At 39.0% G+C, this 19,189-nt stretch overlaps 1 protein-coding gene across 1 annotated transcript in view; it reads right to left on the bottom strand.

Annotated features, from left to right (window-relative positions):
- LOC128651640 (transcription factor ETV7) overlaps window positions 1-19,189 on the bottom strand; it is a 115,303-nt gene that overhangs the window by 33,170 nt on the left and 62,944 nt on the right. The window lies entirely within an intron of this gene.

Genomic DNA, 19,189 nt, shown 5'->3' on the forward strand with positions numbered 1-19,189 from the left:
TGTTAAAAAAAAAGAAAAGAGTTATTTCTTGGGCATTAACGTGACGCGTGTTCTTGCCATAGAAGAAAAAAATAATAATAATATATATATATATATATATATATATATAGATAGAAAAATATTTTTTTGTAAAATATATATCTATACCTAGATATATAAATGAATATAAGCAGAGATAAATAGATATAGTATATACATATGTGTATATAAATATATTTAGTTTATCTATTTAAAAATAAAAAGAACCTTTTTAATCTAAGTGAAGAATATAGGAATTTCAAGTATTTCTATTAAAAACACATTATTTGACTTGAAAGGGCTCAAAAGTGTATGTGTATTTTTGTGAATACATGTGTATTTATGTGTTTATATTTGTATGTATGTGTTTAAATATAACCTCCCCCTGAGGTAACTGGTTGTTCACACCTGGTGATCCGTTCTCCGTAGCTGTTATCACCCTTGCACATCACACAGGACACTCGCTACATTCAGTACTTCCTGCTTACTGCTAGTGCCTGCTCGTCATAGAACCCAACGCCCCATGTGACCACTGAACGCCAATCACAGTGACTGTACTAGTAGTACAAGCAGAATGCAAACGAGGTGCCTGGCAAAGGGAGAATGTTCAATGGTACAAAAAGAAAAAGCAGCCGGCACCCTCTTCAACTGTTAAAAAGTCAAACTTTAATGGTTACATTAAATCAACAGCCAGGTATTGTCTGACATTTTCTCGGCTAGAATAGCCTTAATCATAGACGTCTAATATTAAAGGGACAGTCTACACCAGAATTTTTATTGTTTAAAAAGATAGATAATCCCTTTATTACCCATTCCCCAGTTTTGCATAACCAGCAGTTATATTAAAATATGTTTTACCTCTGTGATTACCTTGTATCTAAGCCTCTGCAGACTGCTCCCTTATCTCAGTGCTTTTGACAGACATGCAGTTTAGCCTATCAGTGCAGACGTCTAAATAACTACATGGGAGTGTGCACAATGTTATCTATATGACACATAAACTAGTACTGTCTGTGAAAAACTTTCAAAATGCTCTGAGCTAAGGGGCGGTTTTAAACGGTTTAGAAATCAGTTTGAGCCTACATAGGTTTAGCTTTTCAAAAATACCCCCAAGGGTACAAAGCAAATGTAATGATAAAAGTCAGTTGGAAAGTTGTTTAAAATTACATGCCCTATCTGAATCATGAAAGTTTATTTTTGACTTAACTGTCCCTTTAAGGCTATTCTAGCCAAAACATGTCAGATGATACCTGGCTGTTGTTTTAATGTATCCATTAAAGTTTGACTTTTTAACAGTTGAAGAGGGTGCCGACTGCTTTTTTTTTTTTTATTTGACATTTCGGGGACTACAATATCCCCTTCATCAGAATAAATAAACAGTGCCAAACATCACTCTTAAATAGTGTGTACATAATCAAACATACCCATCCCTCTTGTGACACTTCACATCGTGAGTGGAACGCAAGCCATGCGTTCTACAGAACCGGAAGTGACATAATATCCGGCCCGGATAACAACAATGAATTAATAATAGCAAAAACTTAACATCATAAGATCTATATACATAAAACAAACAAATTTCAAAACAATTCATCTCACTCTATATTCCAAGTGTGTGCTTCAAATATGTGCAATGATCGGAGAGATCTTGAGGATCCGTCGTTGCCATGGAAACCACGCATGTTATCAGATGCGAGTGCCGTATCAATGATTTGCAACATTGTAATGTCTCATTTCCAGACTGTGCTTAGTGTATATTCAATACAGTAAATATTGATTTAAATACAACAAATGGGCTCCATCAAGAGACAGATAAGCACAAAATTATAATAGAGTGTTAAACACACATGCTCCGTAACAATCACTCTCAATATATAGGGGCCGATTTATCAATGTCTGGCGGACATGATCCGCAGTAGCAGATCATGTCCGCCAGACATCGCTGAATGTTGACAGTATACGCTGTCGGCATGTAATATTGCACAATAATTCGTACACGATTGGGCGGATTGATGTCTGACGCCTCATAGGAGGTGTATGAGTTAAGAAGCAGCATTCTTAAGACCGCTGCTTCTTAACTCCTGTTTCCGGCGGGCCTGAAGGCTCGCACAGAAACAGATGCCTTGGGGCCGGTTGACAGTTTGTTAAATTGGCCCCATAGTGTATAGTATTCATTCAAAATCTTTCTCTTTATGCTATTTAGATACACATAATTAGTGATTGTGGTAGGACTCCCACAGCCCAAATATTTATAATATATACAAACACGTCAGGACCTCTAATATTGGATACATGCATCATATGAATCGCGTACATAGAAAATAATGTAACATTTATATTAGGTTTTACAGTAAAGGGACAGCATAATCTGGGAACATTGATCTAATAGTGTGACCATTAATCATATGTGAACCTGCACCACTGGGATGAATACAAGATCAATAATGATCCCTGATCCATCACCAGTATATAGGTAGCAACCAAGGAAAGTGTGTAGCACCCAATGGTCTCACACAGACCTAGACGCCCCTGTGTATGGTTACACAAAGATCCAGCACCCCTGGTATGTGTCTGATGTTATCACCTAAATAATTGCCTTAATGTCCGGTGAGGAATTAAGTCCACCAGGGTAGATCGTTCCCAGCCTATACATCCATTGTGCTTCTCGTTTCAACAAGATTTTATCCCGATCACTGCCTCTGTCCAGCTTCGGGACATGATTAATTAGAATAGATCTAATCGAGGACACTGGATGGGACTTCTCAGTACAATGACGTGCCACCGGTTGGTCTGAATAGCCTTTGTCCAAAGCTTGTCTGATAGCCAATCTATGGTTTGCCATCCGCTCTCTCATAGTATCCCTCGTCTTTCCTACGTAATATAGGGCACACGGGCAAATAAGGAGAAAGATGACATGCGTGGTGTTATAAGACAATAAAAATCTGATCTTAAAGTTCCTGTTCATGTGTGGGTGATGGAAAGATTTTGTTGCAATTAAGCTATTGCATGTCACACACCCTAAGCATTTGTAACATCCCTTCACGTTCACATTCTGTTGGGGCTAGTAACATAGCTTGGGATCCGTCTTAAAGGGGCAGTAAGCCTAAAAAATAATGTTATATAATTCTGCACATAGTGCAGAATTATATAACATTATCTTAAAGGGACACTGAACCTAAAAAAATTTCTTACGTGATTCAGATAGAGCATGAAATTTTAAGCAACTTTCTAATTTACTCCTATTATCAAATTTTCTTCATTCTCTTGGTATCTTTATTTGAAATGTAAGAATGTAAGTTTAGATGCCGGCCCATTTTTGGTGAACAACCTGGGTTGTTCTTGCTGATTGGTGGATAAATTCATCCACCAATAAAAAGTGCTGTCCAGGGTACTGAAACCAAAAAGAGCTTAGATGCATTCTTTTTCAAATAAAGATAGCAAGAGAACGAAGAAAAATTGATAATATATCGTTGATCCTGGTTCCTGTTGAGGATTGCTGTTTTAAGTCTACTGGGCGACGTTTTGGCTCCAGTTTGATGAGATTGCACCTGCAGGTGCCCACCATCTTGCACATATACATTGGAGTGTCAGAGGATTCCTGACTGTCTCTGCGCTTTGGATACAGTGTGCTGAACCACTGAGAAGTGTCAGTCTGCTCTACTAGCACCAGTGGGGTGCTTTATGTTTGTGAGTATTCACATTCTCATATTGCTGCTCATTTTACCTGTACTGGCGATATTAGGCCATGGTGGCGCCTCTGTTTTTTATTCTTTTTTAAAAATTGATAATAGGAGTAAATTAGAAAGTTGCTTAAAATTGCATGCTCTATCTGAATCAAAAAAGAAAAAATTTGGGTTCAGTGTCCCTTTAACGCTAACATTATACATCTAAATATTGCAGAGATATTTTATTACTGTTCACTAACTTTAGGTTTCTCACTGAAATTATTTACAAACAGCTTGTACAATTATAACACAAATGGTTCTAAATGCTTCTCTGGGATCCCCTTTGTTCATTAATAGTAGACATATATGGCTTTGGAGTTGCTTTTTGGTAATTAGAAGGCCGCTAAATGCCGCTGCGCACCACACTTGTATTATGCCCAGCAGTTAAGGGGTTAATAAGAGATCAGCCTCCCACCCCCTGATACCTCCTTGACCCCCCTCAAACAGCTCTCTTCCCTCCCCCAAATCACAATTGTCACCACCATCTTAAGTACTGGCAAAAAGTCTGCCAGTACTAAAAAAAAAGTTTTTTTTATATTTTCTTTTTTTATTTATTCTGCAGTGTTGGATCCCCCCTTAGCCACCAACCTCCCAAATCCCCCCACAAACAGCTCTCTAACCCTCCCTCTCTACCTATTTGCCGCCATCTTGGGTACTGGCAGCTGTCTGCCAGTACCCAGTTTGCTAAAAAAAAAATAAGTGTTTTTTTTTTTTTTATTTAAATTTTTTGGCAAATAAGCCAATTTTCTGTAGTAGCTGCCCCCCTCAATAGCCTACCCCCCTCCCATATCCCTTTCTTAACATTTTTTAACCCCCCCTCTCCCTCTTCCTCCATCCCATCACCTTCAATGTAATTTCATTTAAAGTACTAGCACGCGCGATCCCACATGATCCCGCCTACCCGCCTCCCTGCTATGGCTCCCACCCACCAACGATCGGCACCATCGCTGGCCGATGCAGCGAGGGCCAGAGAGTGACTCTCTCTGCATCAGTGTGTTAAAAAAGGTATTGCAGTGATGCCTCAATATCGAGGCATCACTGCAATACCTTGAAAAGGGCTGGAAGCGATCACGATCACTTCCACCGCTTGAAACCGCTGAGGATGTACAGGGTATGTCCTTGGTCATTAACTGACAGTTTTTGTAGGACGTACCCTGTATGGCCTTGGTCATTAAGGGGTTAACCAAAAGGTCCCTGAGGTTAGTACACCGCCTATATCCAACCATCGGTGTAGTTTCATGGATACAGGGGGGTCGATCCGATATAAATCGTCGCCCGCAAAAGCCGGCGATGCCAATATTTACGCTGGTTTGGTATCACATATACGGCGTAACCTAGAAGTTATGCGCGTATATTTCTGCCGTCGCCCGTAGTTTTTTGGGCTATAGGCAGGTATACCAAACCAGCGCAGTTTGGTATCCAATATGCAGCGTAAGGACTTACGTGGCGAAAATGGAGAAAACTTACTCCATTTTCACCTCGCCACAAAAAGCAGCCGTAAGAAGCCTTACGCTGACTATTGGAGCCCCGTAACTCCCTAAACTGGCTGCTAAAATAAACCTAACACCTAACGCATGCGCAATGTCTATCTACCTGTCAACCGCGATCTTCTAAAATAAACCTAACACCTAACGCATGCGCAGTCTATCTACCTGTCAACCGCGATCCCCCCCCCCCGAAATCCCTAATAAAGTTATTAACCGCTAAACCGCCGCTCCCGGACCCCGCCGCCATCTACATAAACTAACCCTCTACTGTGAGACCCTAAAACCGCCGCCATCTACCTTATCTATCCCCTAATTAGAACCCCTTACACCGCTGTCATCTACCTTATCTATCCCCTAATCTGACCCCTTACACCGCCGCCACCTATATAAAAATTATTAACCCCTAATCTAATCCCCCTATACCGCCGCCAGCTATATTAATATTATTAACCCCTAATGTAAGCCCCTTACACCGCCGCCATCTCTATTAAAATGATTAACCCCTAATTTAATCTACCTACCCGCCGCCAGCTATATTATCTATATTAACCCTAAGTATATTATAGTTAATATAGGTATTACATTATATATATTAACTATATTAACCCTAATTATATTAGGGTTAATATAGTTAATATAGTTACTATAGTATTTATATTAACTATATTAACTCTATCTAACCCTAACACCCCTAACTAAATTTATATTAAATTAATCTAATTCCTTTATAAACTAAAATATTCCTATTTAAATCTAAATACTTACCTATAAAATAAACCCTAAGATAGCTACAATATAATTAATAATTACATTGTAGCTATGTTAGGGTTAATATTTATTTTACAGGTAAATTGTTAATTATTTTAACTGGGTATAATAGCTATTAAATAGTTATTAACTATTTAATATCTACCTAGTTAAAATAATTACCCAATTACCTGTAAAATAAATCCTAACCTAAGTTACAAATACACCTACACTATCAATAAATTAAATAAACTACAAACATCTATCTAAAAATACAATTAAATTAACTAAACTAAATTACAAAAAAAAACAAACACTAAATTACAAAAAATAAAAAAAAGATTACAAGATTTTTAAGCTAATTACACCTATTCTAAGCCCCCTAATAAAATAATAAACCCCCAAAATAAAAAAAATTCCCTGCCCTATTCTAAATTAAAAAAAGTTCAAAGCTCTTTACCTTACCAGCCCTTAAAAGGGCCTTTTGTGGGGCATGCCCCAAAGAATTCAGCTCTTTTGCATACAAATACAATACCCCCCCCCCATTACAACCCACCACCCACATACCCCTATTCTAAACCCACCCAAACCCCCCTTAAAAAAGCCTAACACTACCCCCCTGAAGATCTCCCTACCTTGTCTTCACCACACCGGGCCGAACTCCTAATCCGATCCGGGCGATGTCTTGCTCCAAGCGGCAAAGAAGAATTCTTCCTCCGGCGATGTCTTCCTCCAAGCGGCAAAGAAGAATTCTTCCTCCCGGCGACGTCTTCCTCCAAGCGGCAGCAAAGTCTTCTTCCTTCCGGCAACATCTTCCATGAAGCGGCATCTTCAATCTTCTTTCTTCGCTCCGCCACCGCGGAGCATCCATCCCGGCCGACGACTGAACGACGAATGAGGTACCTTTAAATGACGTCATCCAAGATGGCGTCCGCCGAATCCCGATTGGCTGATAGGATTCTATCAGCCAATCGGAATTAAGTTAGAAAAATCTGATTGGCTGATTGAATCAGCCAATCAGATTCAAGTTCAATCCGATTGGCTGAACCAATATATATATATATATATATATATATATATATATATAAAAGATGCTCAAATAACAAAGTATTGCAGTATGCAGTGATAACTTTTTATTTTTTTTATCCAGTATTGCTTCTGACCTGAGGAAGGGAGGAAAACTCTCGAAAGCTTGTCTTTGAAATATTATGTTAGACCAATAAAAAAGTTATCACTGCATACTGCAATACTTTGTTATTTGAGCATCTTATCTACTGGACTAACACGGCTAATCCAATCTTCACTATATATATGTATATGTATATATAATCCTAGGATTGCTCGGGTAAACCTGATATTACCCAAGTGGCTGTGGGTAAAACCCAATGTAATGTAATTCCCCCCATCTACACTATTTTTTTTGCCTCTGCCTGGGGGTTTCAAGGAAGGTGCCCCACCGATCCTCTGGCATCCACCCCAAGTGAACCTTGGGGTATGAGGTTTACAAAGGTGGGCTTCGTCCCCTTGAACCCCACAGGTGGAGGCAAAAAAGATAGTGAAGATGTGTGAATTACAGTGCATTGTATATATGTTTGATGTGGTAACTCAATGCCCTCTGAGAAGATTTATCATGTTACATCGGGCTTTACCCACAGCTGCTTGGGTAATGTCAGGTTTAACCGGGTAATGCTAGGATTACCCAATTTCTTACTTTACCCGAAATATATATATATATATATATATATATATATATATATATATATATATATATATATATATATATATATATATATATATATATATATATATATTTATTTAAAAATAAAAAGAACATTTTCTTCTAAATGAAGAACACAGGAATTTCAAGTATTTCTATTAAAAACATAGAAACATAGAAACATAGATATTGACGGCAGATAAGAGCCATAGGCCCAGCAAGTCTGCCCGACCTTACCTAACAGTATAAACTTATCTAGTTCGTAGGATAGCCTTATGCTTGTCCCATTCATTTTTAAAGTCCCCCACAGTGTTTGTTGCTACTACCTCTTGAGGAAGTTTATTCCATAAATCAATCACTCTTTCTGTAAAGAAGTGCTTCCTCAAATTACTCCTGAATCTACTACCCTTTAGCTTGAGCTCATGACCCCTTGTTCTTGAATTTTCCATTTTATGTAAAATACCCACAGCCTCAGTTTTACTAAACCCTTTAATGTACTTGAAAGTTGCTATCATATCACCTATTTCCCTTCTCTCCTCTAAGCTATACATATTTAGGTCATTGAGCCTATCCTGGTAAGTTTTATTTTTTAGACCATGTACCATTTTGGTAGCCCTCCTTTGCACAGATACAAGTTTGTTAATATCCTTCTGAAGATATGGCCTCCAGAACTGCACACAATACTCAAGATGAGGCCTAACTAATGATCTATAAAGTGGCATAAGAACCTTACTATTTCTGCTGCAAATACCTCTACCAATACATCCAAGCATTCTGCTAGCCTTGCTCGCTGCATTACTACATTGTTTACTAAGTTTTAAATCATCTGAAATAATAATTCCCAAGTCCTGTTCCTCATCTGTAACAGTCAGTAAAGTGTCATTGAGTCTGTAATTAACATTTGGATTTTTCTTCCCTAAATGCATTATTTTGCACTTTGCTGTGTTAAACTTTAGATCCCAGTCGTTTGTCCAATCCTCCAATTGTTGTATATCACTTCTCATTTTGTCTACCCCCCCTGGAACATCCACTCTGTTACAAATTTTTGTATCATCTGCAAAGAGACATACTTTACCCTGTAGCCCTTTGCTGATATCGCAGATAAATATGTTAAACAAAACAGGCCCCAGAACTGACCCCTGAGGAACACCACTAGTAACAGGCCCCTGTGCTGAATGAACTCCATTTACTAAGACACTTTGTTTTCTGTCCTTAAGCCAGCATTCCACCCAGTTCACAATTTTTGAATCTAGACCAAGGAGATATAGTTTGTGAATTAGTTTACTGTGTGGGACGGTGTCAAATGCTTTGCTGAAATCTAGATATGCTACATCAACTGCTCCACCCTTGTCTAATACTTTTGTTACATAATCAAAGAAGTCAATTAGATTAGTCTGACATGATCTCCCTGAAGTAAAACCATGCTGATTTTGGTCCTCTAAATTGTTTGTCTTTATGTAAGTCATAATTCTTTCTTTTAAGAGGCTTTCCATTAATTTCCCTACTACTGAAGTTAAACTAACTGGCCTGTAGTTGCCAGATTCTTCTCTACTGCCCTTTTTATGAAGAGGTATTACATTTGCTATTCTCCAATCATCTGGGACAGCTCCTGTTAATAGTGACTGATTAAACAGATCAGTTAATGGGACAGTTAGCACTGTTAAAAAGGAATAAAACTGATATTGAAGTTTTCCAGATATATGAGTAGAAAGGGCTCAAAAGTATATGTGTATTTATGTGAATATATGTGCATTTATGTATTTATATGTGTATACATATATCTATATACTGTATGTATATATATATATATATATATATATATATATTTATATATACACACACACACGAGCACTTAATCACTTTGCCATACACACTATCCTTTTTAAAACCATTTTATTAATACTAATATGTTATGTTTTTATTATAAAGTATATATATATATATATATATATATATATACTATAATCACATTTGTAACACATACGTCTGTGTCGCCAGTTGCGCATGCATCCTCAAAGGAATGTTGGCAGCGCGAGGCAGCAAACACCTAGATGCTGCGAAGCAGGTGGATTCTTTCACCACCCTGCAATTTTTGGAATCCACCGGGATGCAGCAAAGGCAAACGGAGCATTACAAAAAAAACGCCCACAATAAGTATTAAAAAAACCTAAGCGCCCGCAATAAGTATTTAAAAAAAAATAATAATAACCGCCCGCACAAAGTATTAAGAAAAAAATAAACTAACCGCCCGCACAAAATATTAAGAAAAAAACAACTACCTAATAAAATGATAAACCCCTAAATCCACAAACCCCAACATCGCAAACTACCTAATACACCTATTAACCCCTAATCCGCCAACTCCCCCACAACGCATTAAACCAAATTTACCTATTAACTCCTACACCGACAACCCCCACAAAGCAAAAAAATAAATTTAATGACTAAGCCCCCTAACCTAACACCCCCTAAATTAACCCCTTAATTACAATTAAAAAAATAGTACATTACAATAGAAAATTAAAAAAAATACATTATATTAATCCAATTACAGAAAATAAAAACATTACAAAAAATAATAAACAACACTGTCCAAAATAAAAAAATTAAGCCTAATCCCTATGAAAATAAAAAAGCCCCCCAAAATTAAAAAAAAACTAATCTAATGCTAAACTACCAATAGCCCTTAAAAGGGCTTTTTGTAGGGCATTGCCCTAAAGAAATCAGCTTGCTTACATTAGAAATAAACCAAGTCCCCCCTAGCAGTAAAACCCCCACCCACCAAACCCCCCAAAATAAAAAAAAACCTAAACTACCCATTGCCACTAAAGGGGCATTTGTATGGGCATTGTCCTTAATAGGGCATTCAGCTCTTATGCAATTTGCCCAAAAAAACAAAAAAAAAAAAAGTAAAAAAAAACCTAACACTAAAGCCCCAAATACGTATTCACGGTTTCAGAAGTCCGGTGGAGAAGGTCCTCTTCCAGGCAGGTCCATCATCTTCATTCACAGCGAAGGCGGCGAGGATCGGAGGTCCGGAGCTGTCTTCTCAGAAGCGGCAGTCATCGGCGGCGGTCCTCGGCAAAGGCGTGGAGGTTCCTCTTCATGCGATCATCCGCCGCACACTGAAGATTGAATTCAAGGTACCCCATATTTATTGTGGATGAAGATGATGGACCCGCCTGGGTTAGTTTTTTTCTAAAATTTTTCAGGTGGTTTTGTTTTTTTAGATTAGGGTTTTTTGGGGGCAAATTGCAAAAGAGATTAATGCCCTTTTAAGGGCAGTGAAAAAGAGCTGAATGCCCATACAAATGCCTCTTTAGGGACAATGGGTAGTTTAGGTTTTTTTAGTGTTCGTTTTTTGTTTATTTTGGGAGGTTTGGTGGGGGGGGTTACTGTTGGGGGGGGGGGGACTTTGTTTATTTTTAACGTAAAAGAGCTGATTTCTTTAGGGCAATGTCCTACAAAAAGCCCTTTTAAGGGCTATTTTAGTCCAGTATTAAATTAGGGGGTGTTTTTATTTTGGGGGGGATTTTTTTATTTTTATAGGGGTATTAGTTTAGGTTTAATCTTATTATTTTGGATAGCTTTGTTTATTTTTTTCTGTATTTTTACTTTTTTATTTTTTGTAACTTGGAGGGGTTCATTTTTAACACACAGACTGCCCTCTGGGCAGGCTTATCAACTAGTACAAAATATATACGATTCACATAGATGAGGAGGCTTTATTGTTATTTTGTACATAACCATCACACTACATGGTAACATATTGCTATTGATAACGATCAATATGAGATCAGTTTACCATTTATCTGTTTACACATTGCTATGATTATTATGGGATGGGGTTCACTCTGTCTGTTTCTTCTTTAAGGTTTTCTGGCACATATCTGATATTATCTGTGGCTATTTGGAGGTATATGGTTTCCATGAACAACATTGGTTAACACTTTGTTTGTATTATATATATAGATGTTACACTTTTCATGTATGTATTATTTATTCACTGTAACATGGACTGGTTGCCATTTGGTGGGGGGTTTCTTACACAGGAGGAGGGTCTAATAGGGTATAAATGTTTGCTGCTCACTTTGTTTCCATTTGTCTGATGAAGGGGTGCATTTCCCGAAACAACACTTAATAAAAGGCACTTGTTGCACCTATTTGTAAGTCCATAGAGTGCTGCTTTCTATCAACTGAATCTTATCATTCATCCAGCACCCTGGCAAGTGGAAACCGTTTGTGAGAGTGCACCTTTTCCTGCATGTATGTATATATATATATATATATATATATATATATATACACACGCAAATTATAACTTTCAACTTACAATTTAAGTGCAAGTTAATGCGCCTGCCATATCCATTGAAAGTATATGTTGCGCTTGTGTGAATTTTGCTGAGCTAACCCTTCTCTGGTTAATGCACTTTACCAAGGACTTGTCATACACCAATAAAAAACAGAATTTATGCTTACCTGATAAATTACTTTCTCCAACGGTGTGTCCGGTCCACGGCGTCATCCTTACTTGTGGGATATTCTCTTCCCCAACAGGAAATGGCAAAGAGTCCCAGCAAAGCTGGCCATATAGTCCCTCCTAGGCTCCGCCCACCCTAGTCATTCGACCGACGGACAGGAGGAAATATATATAGGAGAAACCATATGGTACCGTGGTGACTGTAGTTAGAGAAAATAATTCATCAGACCTGATTAAAAAACCAGGGCGGGCCGTGGACCGGACACACCGTTGGAGAATGTAATTTATCAGGTAAGCATAAATTCTGTTTTCTCCAACGTTGGTGTGTCCGGTCCACGGCGTCATCCTTACTTGTGGGAACCAATACCAAAGCTTTAGGACACGGATGAAGGGAGGGAGCAAATCAGGTTACCTAAACGGAAGGCACCACAGCTTGCAAAACCTTTCTCCCAAAAATAGCCTCCGAAGAAGCAAAAGTATCAAATTTGTAAAATTTGGCAAAAGTGTGCAGTGAAGACCAAGTCGCTGCCTTACATATCTGGTCAACAGAAGCCTCGTTCTTGAAGGCCCATGTGGAAGCCACAGCCCTAGTGGAGTGAGCTGTGATTCTTTCAGGAGACTGCCGTCCGGCAGTCTCATAAGCCAATCGGATGATGCTTTTAAGCCAAAAGGAAAGAGAGGTAGAAGTTGCCTTTTGACCTCTCCTTTTACCAGAATAAAAAACAAACAAGGAAGATGTTTGTCTGAAATCTTTTGTAGCCTCTAAATAGAATTTTAGAGCACGGACTACGTCCAAATTGTGTAACAAACGTTCCTTCTTTGAAACTGGATTCGGACACAAAGAAGGTACAACTATCTCCTGGTTAATATTTTTGTTAGAAACAACCTTAGGAAGAAAACCAGGCTTAGTACGCAAAACCACCTTATCTGCATGGAACACCAGATAGGGCGGAGAACACTGCAGAGCAGATAACTCTGAAACTCTTCTAGCAGAAGAAATTGCAACCAGAAACAAAACTTTCCAAGATAGTAACTTAATATCTATGGAATGTAAAGGTTCAAACGGAACCCCTTGAAGAACTGAAAGAACTAGATTTAGACTCCAGGGGGGAGTCAAAGGTCTGTAAACAGGCTTGATCCTAACCAGAGCCTGAACAAATGCTTGAACATCTGGCACAGCTGCCAGTCTTTTGTGTAGTAAGACAGATAAAGCAGAGATCTGTCCCTTTAGAGAACTTGCAGATAATCCTTTCTCCAAACCTTCTTGTAGAAAGGAGAGAATCTTAGGAATTTTTATCTTATTCCATGGGAATCCTTTGGATTCACACCAACAGATATATCTTTTCCATATTTTATGGTAAATCTTTCTAGTTACCGGTTTTCTGGCCTGAACCAGAGTATCTATCACAGAATCTGAAAACCCACGCTTCGATAGAATCAAGCGTTCAATCTCCAAGCCGTCAGCTGGAGGGAGACCAGATTTGGATGTTCGAATGGACCCTGAACAAGAAGGTCCTGTCTCAAAGGTAGCTTCCATGGTGGAGCCGATGACATATTCACCAGGTCTGCATACCAAGTCCTGCGTGGCCACGCAGGAGCTATCAAGATCACCGAGGCCCTCTCCTGATTGATCCTGGCTACCAGCCTGGGAATGAGAGGAAACGGTGGAAATACATAAGCTAGGTTGAAGGTCCAAGGTGCTACTAGTGCATCTACTAGAGTCGCCTTGGGATCCCTGGATCTGGACCCGTAGCAAGGAACCTTGAAGTTCTGACGAGACGCCATCAGATCCATGTCTGGAATGCCCCATAATTGAGTTATTTGGGCAAAGATCTCCGGATGGAGTTCCCACTCCCCCGGATGGAATGTCTGACGACTCAGAAAATCCGCCTCCCAGTTTTCCACACCTGGGATGTGGATCGCAGACAGGTGGCAGGAGTGATCCTCCGCCCATTGAAATATTTTGGTCACTTCTTTCATCGCCAGGGAACTCCTTGTTCCCCCCTGATGATTGATATACGCAACTGTCGTCATGTTGTCTGATTGGAACCTTATGAATCTGGCCTTTGCTAGCTGAGGCCAAGCCCTGAGAGCATTGAATATCGCTCTCAGTTCCAGAATGTTTATCGGGAGAAGAGACTCTTCCCGAGACCATAGACCCTGAGCTTTCAGGGATTCCCAGACCGCGCCCCAGCCCACTAGACTGGCGTAGGTCGTGACAATGACCCACTCTGGTCTGCGGAAGCTCATTCCCTGGGACAGATGGTCCAGGGTCAGCCACCAAAGGAGTGAATCTCTGGTCTTCTGATCTACTTGAATCATTGGAGACAAGTCTGTATAATCCCCATTCCACTGTTTGAGCATGCACAGTTGTAATGGTCTTAGATGAATTCGTGCAAAAGGAACTATGTCCATTGCTGCAACCATCAACCCTACTACTTCCATGCACTGCGCTATGGAAGGACGAGGAACAGAATGAAGCACTTGACAAGAGCTTAGAAGTTTTGATTTTCTGACCTCTGTCAGAAAAATCCTCATTTCTAAGGAATCTATTATTGTTCCCAAGAAGGGAACACTTGTCGACGGAGACAGAGAACTTTTTTCTATGTTCACCTTCCATCCGTGTGATCTGAGAAAGGCTAGAACGATGTCTTTATGAGCCTTTGCTTTTGACAGGGACGACGCTTGTATTAGAATGTCGTCCAAGTAAGGTACTACTGCAATGCCCCTCGGTCTTAGAACCGCTAGAAGGGACCCTAGCACCTTTGTGAAAATCCTTGGAGCAGTGGCTAACCCAAATGGGAGGGCCACAAACTGGTAATGCTTGTCCAGAAAAGCGAACCTTAGGAACTGATGATGTTCCTTGTGGATAGGAATATGTAGGTACGCATCCTTTAGATCCACGGTAGTCATAAATTGACTTTCCTGGATAGTGGGTAGAATCGTTCGAATGGTTTCCATCTTGAACGATGGTACCCTGAGAAATTTGTTTAGGATCTTCAAATCCAAAATTGGTCTGAAAGTTCCCTCTTTTTTGGGAACTACGAACAGATTGGAATAAAATCCCATTCCTTGTTCCTTTATTGGAACTGGGTGTATCACTCCCATCTTTAACAGGTCTTCTACACAATGTAAGAATGCCTGTCTCTTTATTTGGTTTGAGGATAAGTGAGACATGTGGAACCTTCCCCTTGGGGGTAGTTCCTTGAATTCCAGGAGATAACCTTGAGAAACTATTTCTAGCGCCCAGGGATCCTGAACATCTCTTGCCCAAGCCTGAGCAAAGAGAGAGAGTCTGCCCCCCACTAGATCCAGTCCCGGATCGGGGGCTACTCCTTCATGCTGTTTTGTTAGCAGCGGCAGGCTTCTTGGCCTGCTTACCCTTGTTCCAGCCTTGCATCGGTTTCCAGGCTGGTTTGGGTTGTGAGGCATTACCCTCTTGCTTAGAGGATGCAGAATTAGAGGCCGGTCCGTTCCTGAAATTGCGCCAAAAAAACTCTTAACCATCTCCGTGGAGATGTTGCCTGTGCAACGGCAAAGAGAATGACTGGGGTGGGCGGAGCCTAGGAGGGACTATATGGCCAGCTTTGCTGGGACTCTTTGCCATTTCCTGTTGGGGAAGAGAATATCCCACAAGTAAGGATGACGCCGTGGACCGGACACACCAACGTTGGAGAAATACGGTCAAGCGATATCGAGCATTGCGTCCGCTATCATTAGCACACCCCTTGTAATCTGGCCCTAAGTGGGTAACGAATACAATGGATATAGAAGGAAGAAGGGAGAAATGAAAAGAGAGGAAATAGAAGAGAGAATTAAAATAGGAAACTAGAATATGGAGAGTGTAAGATAGATGACAAAGGTGATTAAGACATTAGGGGGACAGAGAGCAAGTATTCTTTATATAAGAAGCAAACCTAATTTGATCAGAATATAGTTGAAAAAATAGACCTCTAAGTTATTAAGCTAGCAAGGAACATACTTGGTATGTTGGTTACCACTGCACAAGATCAGAATTTTTAAAAAGATCTGCCCTTAAATCTAAAAACAGTTTTTTCACTCCTAATAGCTCTAAGAAGCAACAATTCTATCTAAAATTCATTGTCAATGTAATGTTAAAGTAATGGTAAATCCTAACATTTCAAAAACGATAGGATTTACATCACTAAAAATAAAGGCCACCTTTGTTTATCAGTTTAAAAAACAAACAAACAGTTGAAAAGCAGCCTTTAATTTGCCATGACTTCACTACTTAGGGAAGGGGCTTTGACTGCCCATGACACTGCTCATTTTTTCAATGAGGTGACGTTTCCACCTCTTAGCCAATAGCTGTGCAGCGGATCACCATTATGCTGTAGACACACACGACTATTGGCTAAGAGCTGGAAACCTCACATCATTGAGAAAATGAACAGTGCCATGGGCTGGGAGAGCCGCTAAGCTTCACAGTGAGGTGGCCTTTATTTTTAGTGATGGTAAATCCTAGCGTTTTTGAAATACTAGGATTTGCCATTACTTTAAGTACCCCCTTAATTATTTATTGAGTAGTCTTTCTTACCATATTTCTTCTCACATTATACACCTTGGACCTAAAACACATTTTTCTACCAGTTTGAGTGACAGTTTGCTCCCCTTTCCTGGTTGATAAAAGGTTATAAAATAAAGTTCATATCATGCCTTCAATCTATAAAATTGTAACATAAATAAAACCGATCATCTAAATGTTTATGATTGTAATTGAAGTATTTGAAGGTTTAACATTTTTTACTATGAAATGTATTAGGTTGACATGCCATAGCTTAATATTATTGGTTAAGTATACATTCAAACGTATTATGCAGTTATTCTCAATACTACTTTAAGTGTTATTTATGTATTATTTGGAATTTATCAGTGTCTCAAATATCCTTGTGAACACCTGCTTGAAAAGTCATGTAAACCTTTATAGTATAACTTTTAGGATGTTTTTTTTTATGTGATTGCCACATGCAAATTGAGATGTATTTACAATTCAATGTAAAGTTTGAGTGGCACCTCCCAAGGACACATGAATAATATGCATGTATGTGAAATGGTGCAAGGGTTAAAATCCTTCGCCAAGGGATAGGGTTGCCAGGTGTCCAGGATTTAATTGGACAGTCCAGTATTTCAGCAAGCTGCCCCTAAAATCTGTACAAGAATACTGAACACTTAAATGTCCATTGTCCATTTTTTTTAAAGTTCCCCTGATTTGCAGCTAAATTTCAAATTCATCTTAAGTCTCTATGGTTTATAAATATTGCCTAGAAAGAAGGGGCAAATATAAATAAACACCTTCATGTGTTAATGACAGCCAAGGGGGAAAACCACTGTTTTATGTGTTACAGAAAATCATGGAGAAGTCTTAAAACACTGCTCTATGTATGTAACACATAGCCTTGTTGGTAAAATCACTGCTTTCTGTTGTTACTAGTAATGATTAGAGTGCTTTGTGTTTGCTACTGGAAATCAAGAGGAGCTATGTGTGTGCTACTGGCAACCCAAGAGGTATAAAATTGTTCTTTGAGAAAAATATATAGATTGGGGTCAAGGATAGGACCAGAGTTAAAACTTGGGGAGAGGCCACTGTGTGTTCTAACCTACCATCGGAGCCCACTCAAATACCAGCTGTCCAGTATTACTGTAGCGGACAACTGAAAAACCTACCAAGGGACCAAAAAATATGTATAAACATAATTTATGTAAGAACTTACCTGATAAATTCATTTCTTTCATATTGGCAAGAGTCCATGAGCTATGATTTAAATAGGGCATGTAATTTTAAACAACTTCCCAATTTACTTCTATCACCAATTTTGCTTTGTTCTCTTGGTATTCTTAGTTGAAAGCTAAACCTAGGAGGTTTATATGCTAATTTCTTAGACCTTGAAGACTGCCTCTAATCTGAATGCATTTTGACCACTAGAGGGCATTAGTTCATGTGTTTCATACAGATAACTTTGAGCTCATGCACGTGAAGTGACCTAGGAGTGAGCACTGATTGGCTAAAATGCAAGTCTGTCAAATGAACTAAAATAAGGGGGCAGTCTGCAGAGGCCTAGATACAAGGTAATTACAGAGGTAAAACATGTATTATAACTGTGTTGGTTATGCAAAACTGGGGAATGGGTAAAAAAAAGGGTTTATCTTTCTTTTTAAACAACAAAAATTCTGGTGTTGACTGTCCCTTTAAATAAAGTTTATCACAACGACAATTATATATATTGTTTGTTATATAAAAAAGTGACTTAACTTGTCAAATAGCCAATTTCTTGGCAATTACTGTAAACAATTAAATATTTTTATAATCTGATTAGGTACTGATGTGTGCTGGGTTTGAATACTATAATTTCTTTCATGTAATTGGCAAGTGTCCATGAGCTAGTGATGTATGGGATATACAATCCTACCAGGAGGGGCAAAGTTTCCCAAACCTCAAAATGCCTATAAATACACCCCTCACCACACCCACAATTCAGTTTAATGAAGTAGTGGGGTGATAGAAAATGAGTAAAAAGCATCAAACAAAAAAACATAATCACCAAAAAAAGGGTGGGTCTCATGGACTCTTGTCAATATGAAAGAAAACATAATTTATGTAAGAACTTACCTGATAAATTCATTTCTTTCATATTAGCAAGAGTCCATGAGCTAGTGACGTATGGGATATACATTCCTACCAGGAGGGGCAAAGTTTCCCAAACCTCAAAATGCCTATAAATACACCCCTCACCACACCCACAATTCAGTTTAACGAATAGCCAAGAAGTGGGGTGATAAGAAAGGAGCGAAAGCATCAAAAATAAGGAATTGGAATAATTGTGCTTTATACAAAAAAAATCATAACCACCACAAAAAAGGGTGGGCCTCATGGACTCTTGCTAATATGAAAGAAATGAATTTATCAGGTAAGTTCTTACATAAATTATGTTTTCTTTCATGTAATTAGCAAGAGTCCATGAGCTAGTGACGTATGGGATAGCAGATACCCAAGATG

Source organism: Bombina bombina, chromosome 3, assembly GCF_027579735.1.
Source record: "Bombina bombina isolate aBomBom1 chromosome 3, aBomBom1.pri, whole genome shotgun sequence".
NCBI classification, from domain to species: Eukaryota; Metazoa; Chordata; class Amphibia; order Anura; family Bombinatoridae; genus Bombina; species Bombina bombina.